General features: G+C 44.0%; 1 long non-coding RNA gene across 1 annotated transcript in view; it reads right to left on the bottom strand.

Moving 5' to 3' along the window:
- LOC126085953 (uncharacterized) overlaps positions 1-6,879 on the bottom strand; it is a 29,728-nt gene extending 22,849 nt beyond the window's left edge. Inside the window, exon 1 of the long non-coding RNA XR_007519370.1 lies at positions 3,665-6,879. This is a non-coding gene — a long non-coding RNA (uncharacterized LOC126085953). The remainder of the gene's footprint in view (positions 1-3,664) is intronic.
- Between the last annotated feature and the right edge of the window lie 1,571 nt (positions 6,880-8,450).

Below are 8,450 nucleotides of genomic sequence, written 5' to 3'. Positions count from 1 at the left end.
CAACAGGGAATTGCCAGAAATTCAAGCCAGATTCAGAAGAGGATGTGGAACAAGGGATATCAGTGCTGATGTCAGATGAATCATGGCTGGAAACAGAAAATACACCTGTGTTTTATTAACTATGCAAAGGCATTCGAGCATGTGGATCATAACAAATTATGGATATAATTATGGAGAATCTAGAACACTTAATTGTGCTCATGCACATAGACCATGAAGAAGTTGTTTGAACAGAACAAGGGGATACTGTGTTGTTTAAAATCAGAAAAGGTGTGTGTCAGGGTTGTATCCTTTTATCCTACTTATTCAGTCTGTATGCTGAGCAAATAACCTGAGAAGCTGGATTATGTGAAGAAGAATGAGGCATCAGGATTGGAGGAAGACTCATTAACAACCTGCAATATGCAAATAACACAGCCTTCCTTGCTGAAAGTAAAGAGGATTTGAAGCACTTACTGATGAAGATCAAGTCTACAGCCTTCTGTATGTATTACACCTCAACATAAAACAAAAATCCACACAGCTGGACCAAAAAAGACCATTATGATAAATGGAGAAAATAATCGATGTTACCAAGGATTTCATTTCACTTGAGTCAATGCCCATGGAAGCAGCAGTCAAGAAATCAATGTATTGCACTGAGAAAATCTGCTGCAAAAGATCTCTTTAAAGGGTTAAAAGCAAAGATGTCACCTTAAGGACCAAGGTGCTCCTGACCCAAGCTATGGTATTTTTAGTTGCCTCTGATTCATATGAAAGCTGGACAACAAATAAGAAAAACCAAAGAAGAATTGATGCCTTTCAATTGTGGTGTTGGTAGAGTATTGAATACACTGTGGACTGCCAGAAGAATGAACAAATCTGTCTTGGAAGAAGTACAGCCAGGATGCTCCTTATACACAAGGATCGTAAGACTTCGTCTCATGCACTTTGGACATGTTATCAGGAGGGACCAGTCCCTGTAGAAGGATATTGTGCTTGGTAAAGTAGAGGATCAATGAAAAAGAGGAAAATCTTCACTGAGATGGACTGACACGGTGGCTGCAACAATGGGCTCAAACATTGCAAGGATTGCCAGTATGGTGCAGGACTGGGCAGTGTTTTGTTTTGTTTTGTTGAGCATAGGGTCACTATGAGTCAGAACCCACTCCATGGTACCTAGCGACAACTATACATGGTTTGGTTTGTTTCTAAATTTTGCTATGACGCTAGTATATATCATTGTTCTCCCATTTTTCATAAGGCTTTCCCTATACATTTATAGCAAATATTTCATAAATATCATTTTTAGTGACTGCATCATATTCCATCATAGACTGTGATATATTATTTTTAAAAGTTTCATAACATTCCTTTCCATGCTCCTTTGTACTTCCCCCATCAAAAGGCGTGTCTGTTTCCCACCCTTGAATATAGTCTGGCCTTGTGACTTCTCCTGGCCACCAGATTGTATTGTAAATGATGTTATGAACTTTGAGGGCAGGCCTGAAGAAGCCCTGGACCTCTAGTTTCATTCTCTTGGAATGACCTGAGATGGCCATGTAAGAAAGCCTACTGGAAGATGAAAGGCCCTGGGAAGTCGAACTGAGGCTTCCCAGCACCAGGTGCCAGGCATGTGATTGAGGCCACCCTGGTGCTTCCAGCTTACCTAACACTCCAGCTGAATAGAACCACATGAGTGAACCCAGGGGAAACAAGGCTGAGAAGCCACTCAGCCAACCCCCACAGAATAAAGAGAAATAATGAATCACTGCTGTTCTGATCCACCACCTTTTGGGGTGGTTTGTAATGCAGCAAAGGCTAACTGAAACAACCTACTAAATCTACATGCTTCACCTTTTATCCATAATGCTTAACCAGGAGGGCCATGAGAAACAGATTTTATTTCATGTATCTGCTCATACTCATTTATTCAATACATTTTAGCTGAGTACCTACTAAGGGCCAGGTATAAAGCTATGCTCCAAAGATAATGTGGCAGGAAGGGCTGTTGCAGACACAGATGTTAATAGCAGAGAAAAGTCATATAAATCATATACGTGCCAGGAAGCACAGGACAGGGCACAAGGAAGGTGAGAAGGAGGAAGACCTAGTAGGTGCACAGCTGATCAAGGGAAGCTTCCCGAGGAAGTGACACTTAGGTAGATCTCAAGAATAAATAGGAGTTAACTAGATAAAGAGGAGTGTGTTGGGAGAAGCATGGACTATTCTTGTTAGAGGGGGCAGCATGTTTGAGGCCTTAAAGCCAGAGGAGCCTGGAGCTTTGAAGGAGCTAGAAGAAAGACAGCGAAGCTGGAGCACAGAGGGCTAGGGTTTGGCTGGTCTCGGTGACTGGAGAGGGAGCCCACCAGTTCCTACAGGGATAAGGGCTGCACTGAGGACTCTGGTCCTTATTTTAAGAAAGAAGGACGCCATCAAAAAGTTTTAAAGTTGAAAAGTGGCACAAATAAATTGATAGTGTCTCAAAATAGCTGTCTGCATCTTGGTTCTTTAAGAAGGAAGAGAATGATCTATCGGTCGTTCAGGATCTTCGGAGATAGGTAGTACCAGCAGCTCATGCTGAGGCTGCGTCACCCTGGTCTAGCACATAAAAGGCAACAGAGATGCTGAACTGAAAGTCTTCATGTTGGAAGATACCACCTTCAGCTCTTCCTCATTTAACATGCTTCTTTGACTCTCATTTCCAGCCCTTACCCAATCTTCACTAATGGGGATCACTGTTATTTTAAAGAACCATTTATTGCTTAAAATTTTAAAAAGACAGTTGAACTAGGAACTCCATCTTGGTTTTGTGCATTTTTTAACACAGTCACTTCTGGAAAACAAAGGAAGGGAAATTTTTCAAACTTCTTTTGTGTGTTCTCCTTAGAGAAGCCACATTTTCTCTAATGTGCTGTAAGTGATCAAGTGTACAACAGTGAAACAGGCAGACAGACATTATAAGGAGAAACATCGGGGGGAAAAGGCACTGGAAATAAACATAGCTCTTTCTACTATATATTTTTAAAGATGCATCCACGTAATTCAAGAGTGTTCATTTAGAAGCAGCCCCGCTCAGTGCCACATAGCATTAAGATCCAGCCACGATGAACTGAGTCATCCTGTAACAGCAGGTCAGACTGAAGGCCATGTCAGGAGACACCTACATTCCTCTTCTAAATCCATTCTTTTGATAATGAAAGGGGTGAAAAGTTTAAAGATACAACTCATGATGTTCTAGAATGTTCTCTTAAAGGCAAAGAAAAGACCCTTGGAAAATGCACCCAGAGGTTCAAAGACATGGGTGTAGGGTCCAAAGGACAAAGAAATTGCCTCTTTTGGGGTAGCAAGTAGCCAAGTAGCACTTTATTGGTAACTGAATCTTAAAAAGAAAAGGGGAGGAAAAAAAGCTTTATTTCAGCATTAGGCATATGGTTGGCATTCATCAAGTGTTTATTAATAATGATGACTTATATATGCCAAACCCCCTTTAGAGCAAACTGTCCCAGATCCAAATCCCACAAGGAGCCAAAGAATTTCAATGCCCTGGCAGGAAGCTCCAAGGACATGGAACAATGCACACATAGCAAAGATCCTGCTCACTGTCACCCATTCAGCCCTGCCCTGCCCACCCCCACCGCTGAGGGTACTCTTTATTTAACAGAGGGCTGCCGCTTTTTCTCACCTGTACCAGACTTTCCGCATTTCCTTCACAACATAAACGAGGCAGTAAGTTGGTTGTTCCTCCTGGGAGCATAAACAAACACAGCCTTCATAGAAAGAAGTCATGTGGCAGCTGCACCTCTGTCTAGTGGAGGTGGGAGTGTGGGACAGCGTTCAGCCTCCAGGCTTCTGCCACAAGGGTGTAGGGCCCTCCCACCAGGCCAGTTCCCATTCTGCCCCTCAGAGGTGAACAGCATAATCGCTGATTTCAGACCTAATTATCTCAGCCAGTGTCCAGCTCTTTGGGCTATGTAGCCTCTCAACACATTTATCTAAGTTTGCAGGTGAGCAGGCCAAGGCTGTGTTTTCTCCACCTGATGTCTCTCAAGGAGAAGCACAGTTGACGAGCCCCTGGTGCAGCAAGGAGAGGCAGCATTCACCCAGGTTTTGTTCTGGTTTGAAGCTCTGCTGAGAATTTGCATTTCTAATGAGTTCCCAAGAAGTTATACATAAGAATTGCCCTGGATCTTTTATTAAAATTTAGATTGTGATTCAGTGTATCTGGGGTGGAAGCCCTACATTCACCATGGACAAACACTGTGGGCTCAGACGCCCCCCGGGGATCAGGGCTCACCTGCCCACTGCTTCTCCCTGAACAGTAACATCCACCTTCTCATCCCAGAGGAGCAGCGTAAGATTCCGGCTGCCACTTGCCTTGCCAAATAGCAGTGGTTATGGCCAATCTCAGTGCATTTTCTTCCCCAAACACACCTGCCTTCACAAGCACACACCAAGTCCTACCATCCTAACGATAAGCAGTTTCGATTGCCAGCATTTCTTGGTGGGAGGGGCCATGACTGCTTTGTTCATAGGTACAATACAGAAAAAGAGTTTGTTCTGTTTTTGTAATTGTTATTTGAATTGACTCTCAATTCTAGTAATTTTACTGAGCTCTGTTGTGTATTAACACACATGGGAGAAATGTGTTAGGAACAGCCAAAAAGAAAGGTTATTTTGTATACATATGATTCAGTTTATCGCCAATGACAGCATGGTTTCATCTCAGTATCAGTGAACAAATGTATTCAGTACATTAGGCCTCTCATGTGAGCCAGTCACTTGCTATACTCTGGACACAGGACAGTGAGCAATAGAGACACAGTTTCTGTCCTCGTGGCACTTACCCTCAGCTTAGTAGCAAGAAAAATGACAAATAAAAGGCAATTTCTGTCTTCCGTTTTTTTATTTGGCAACAATGCTGGCTACACTGGTGTGTTTGATTTGTCAACAAGCAGTACACTTACTTATATGTACTTATCTTTGTGTGTGTGTATGTACATGTGTATATATATGTGCATATACATGTATTTACATATCTTCAATACCAATTCAAAAACACTTTGAAATCCAATGACAAAACTGACGTACGGGTGTATATGAGGGAAGTAGCCATTTTCCCAGGTTGGATGATCAACCCCCACCATCTAGGGCAGGGTGTTTGACAAACACACACAAGAGCAAATTAAGGAAGTGAAGAGCTTCATGTGCCACAAAATCACCGTCTATGTTATCAGTGAATGTGGGGAGAAAGATAGAGGATTTCCTAGACAATGGTTTGGGGTGTGTTGGAGAGTCTGGTCAACTGAATCGTTTTAAAAGGCCTGGGTCTGAGAACAAGGCATTGTGGGACTGCCAGAGATTCAGAGTATGAAGGGGATGTCTGAGACTGTGCAGAGTCCGGCCAGCCGAGTTGGAGGGTGTAGGTTTGGCACTCTATCTGGTGCAGAAGCTAGTCTGGCTGGGACCGGCAGGTGAGTCAAAGCAGAGTGTTGGAGTTCTGCCAGAGTTCAGGGGCACGCTGAGCCGGGGTCCAGGCTGAGCAGTGAGACGTCCCAGGTGGTGGCTGATGGGACAGACACTGCTGCACTGTTTGCAGGGCCCTTCTACCCATGGGAGGATCCCAAGCAGAGATGGCAGGGCAAGGGAAGGAGCATCTGGCTGCCCAGAGCAGGTAACAAAGAGGGGCCAAGAGGGATACCAAGGCCTGAGACAAGGGACTGAGGTAAAAGATGAGGCCCCTGGTCCCTAATAGGAGAGGAGATATGAGGTAGAGCAGATGAGCCTAATACAGAGTGGTGATTCACCTACAGCTCACTCTGGGGCTGGGACTTCTGCTTCCAGCCAAGGGGGAGGAACAGGGCTCAGATGTAAGATATGTATAATCCCACCTTAGACAACAAACACACTGGACAAAACACAAGGCAGCAGTTTTCAGATACCACACGGGGGTGGCTGAGAGAGGACACAGTGAGGTGAGCCTGGGACAACCCAGCTCTGCCTGCAGAGTTTCCAGGCCAGAGCCCAGGGAGGCACCTGGAGCCAGCCACTGGTCTCCCGAGTTGAGGAGACTGGTCTGGGGAGGACAGAAGGTTACAGTCTACGGAGCAGAACTCTGGGGAGGGAGAGCTACATGGGAGCACTACTGAGCCAGCTACCTGTGGGCCACAGGCACTGTACACCGGGAAACATGGGAGGCTGCATGGAGCATGCCTGGGGCAACCCTGACCAGAGACGGGAGGGATGGAGAGTGTGTGTCTTTCCACACCTGTTATGGATTGAATTGTGTCCTCCAAAATTGTATGTCAACTTGGCGAGGCCACGATTCCCAGTATTGTGTGATTGCCCACCATTTTGTTATCTGATGTGATTTCCTCTGTGTTGTAAATCCTACCTCTATGATGTCAATAAGGCAGGATTGCAGGCAGTTATATTAATGAGGCATGACTCAATTTAGAAGATTAGGCTGTACCTTGAGTCAATCTCTTTTGAGATATAAAAGAGAGAAGTGAGGAGAGAGACAGGGGGACCTCATAGCACCATGTAAGAAAAGCCAGGAGCGTACTTGTCCTTTGGACCTAGGGCCCCTGTGCTGAGAAGCTCCTTGACCAGGGAGGATTGATGACACGGACCTTCCCCCAGAACCAACAGAGAGAGAAAGTCCTCCCCTGGAGCTAGCACCCTAAATTCAGACTTCTAGCCTCCTAAACTGTGAGAGAATAAACTTCTCTTTGTTAAACCCATCTGCTTGTGGTATTTCTGTTATAGCAGCCCTAGATAACTACGACAGTTCTCCTACTCCACTCCCCCATCCACTGGCAGCCGAGGCTGCTTCTTAGAATGCCTACGCTCCAGCATTCCTGGCTCGCTCTCATCCCAGGGCAAGGAGAAAGTCTGAGGAAGAGCCACGGGCGGGGGGGGGGGGCATGGGTGGGATGTGCAGTGACCAGGACCATCCTGTCTCCCCAGGTCTAATTTGTTAAAGGTATGTTGTTGTTGTGTGGTTGTGTTGTTGTGGTGTGCTGTCAAGTCAATTTCAGCTCATAGCAACCCTATACAACAGAGTAGAGCTGACTTACAGCATTTCCTAGGTTGTAATCTTTATGGGAGCAGATCACCAGGTTTTTCCTCCTGCAGAGCCACTGGTGGGTTCCACCCCCTAACCTTTTGTTTAGCAACCAAGGCGTTAACCATTGCATCACCACAGCTCAGCGTTATAATACTGAGTTTTTTCTCATGAGCTGGTGTTGAACTTTATCAAACGTGCTTTATGCACCTACTGCGGTGATCATAACTGTTTTCTCCTTTCTTCTGCTGATGCTGTGAATTGCATTGACTCATTCTCATATGTTAAACCAGCCCTGTTTCCTAGAATCAACTCAACTTGTTACTGATGAGTTATCCTTTCTAGGCATTGCTGGATTCCAGTTACTAATCCTTTCTTTTAGGGCTTTTGCATCTCTACATATGAGGGTGGTTGGCCTGAGAGTTTCTTTCTTTTCAATGTCCTTATTAGGTTTTGTTATTAGGTTATTCTGTCCTCATAAGATGAGCTGGGAAGTATTCCCTTCGTTTCTATTTTCCAGAAAAGTTTGTGTAAGATTGGTAGGAAGAATTCACCAGTAAATCCTTCTGGTACTGGAGACTTGAATGGTTGTTGTTAGCTGCAGTGAGTCAGCTCATGGCAATCCCATGCACAACTGGGCAAAATGCTGCCCAGTCCTTTGTCAGATCATTGTGATCCACAGGAATTTCTCTGGCTGATTTTTGGAAGTAGATTTCCAGGTCTTTCCTCCTAGTCGGAAACTCTGGTGGCATAGCAGTTAAGAGCTATGGCTGCTAGCCAAAAGGTCAGCAGTTCGAATCCACCAGGTGCTCTTTGAAACCCTATGGGGCAGTTTTACTCTGTCCTACAGGGTGGATATGAGTCAGAATCGACTCAACGGCAACAGGTGTTTTTTTTTTTTGGTTCCTCCTAGTCCGGATAGGTGGTGACTGTGCATAAGCCAGGAATCAAAGGTCAGGAATCAAATGTGGGAATTATCTACTAAATATAGTACCATTCTGAGTTTCTATTTCTTCTGGAATCTGCTTTTAGTAAGTTGTATTTTTCAAGGAATTTTATTTAAATTGAGAAATGTGTGTAATGTCATACCTCTATATGATGGCTATTTGGCAATTATCAAGGATAAATGAATTTAATTATCATTGTGTATATCTGGGTGTTCCCCTGATGGATTGGTAATGCTTGGAAGAGTTAAAAAATGAAAACTTATACAATTAATATTATGTATTTATTTTGTGAAATTTATTTTCTTGCCTTCCTTTCAATGAAGTCATTATAAAATTTTTATATCATATGTGTGTGGTTGATACTAATGTCAAATGAGACAATCTTTTGTGAGCTATTGTAGGTATTAGATTGATTTTAATTAATTTCAATTTGGACAAATGACTCTTCTAAGGCAGTA

Source organism: Elephas maximus, chromosome 11 (assembly GCF_024166365.1).
Source record: "Elephas maximus indicus isolate mEleMax1 chromosome 11, mEleMax1 primary haplotype, whole genome shotgun sequence".
In the NCBI taxonomy this organism is placed as follows: domain Eukaryota; kingdom Metazoa; phylum Chordata; class Mammalia; order Proboscidea; family Elephantidae; genus Elephas; species Elephas maximus.
Note: the sequence above shows the minus strand (reverse complement) of the source record. Positions and strands in the feature narration are given on the sequence as shown.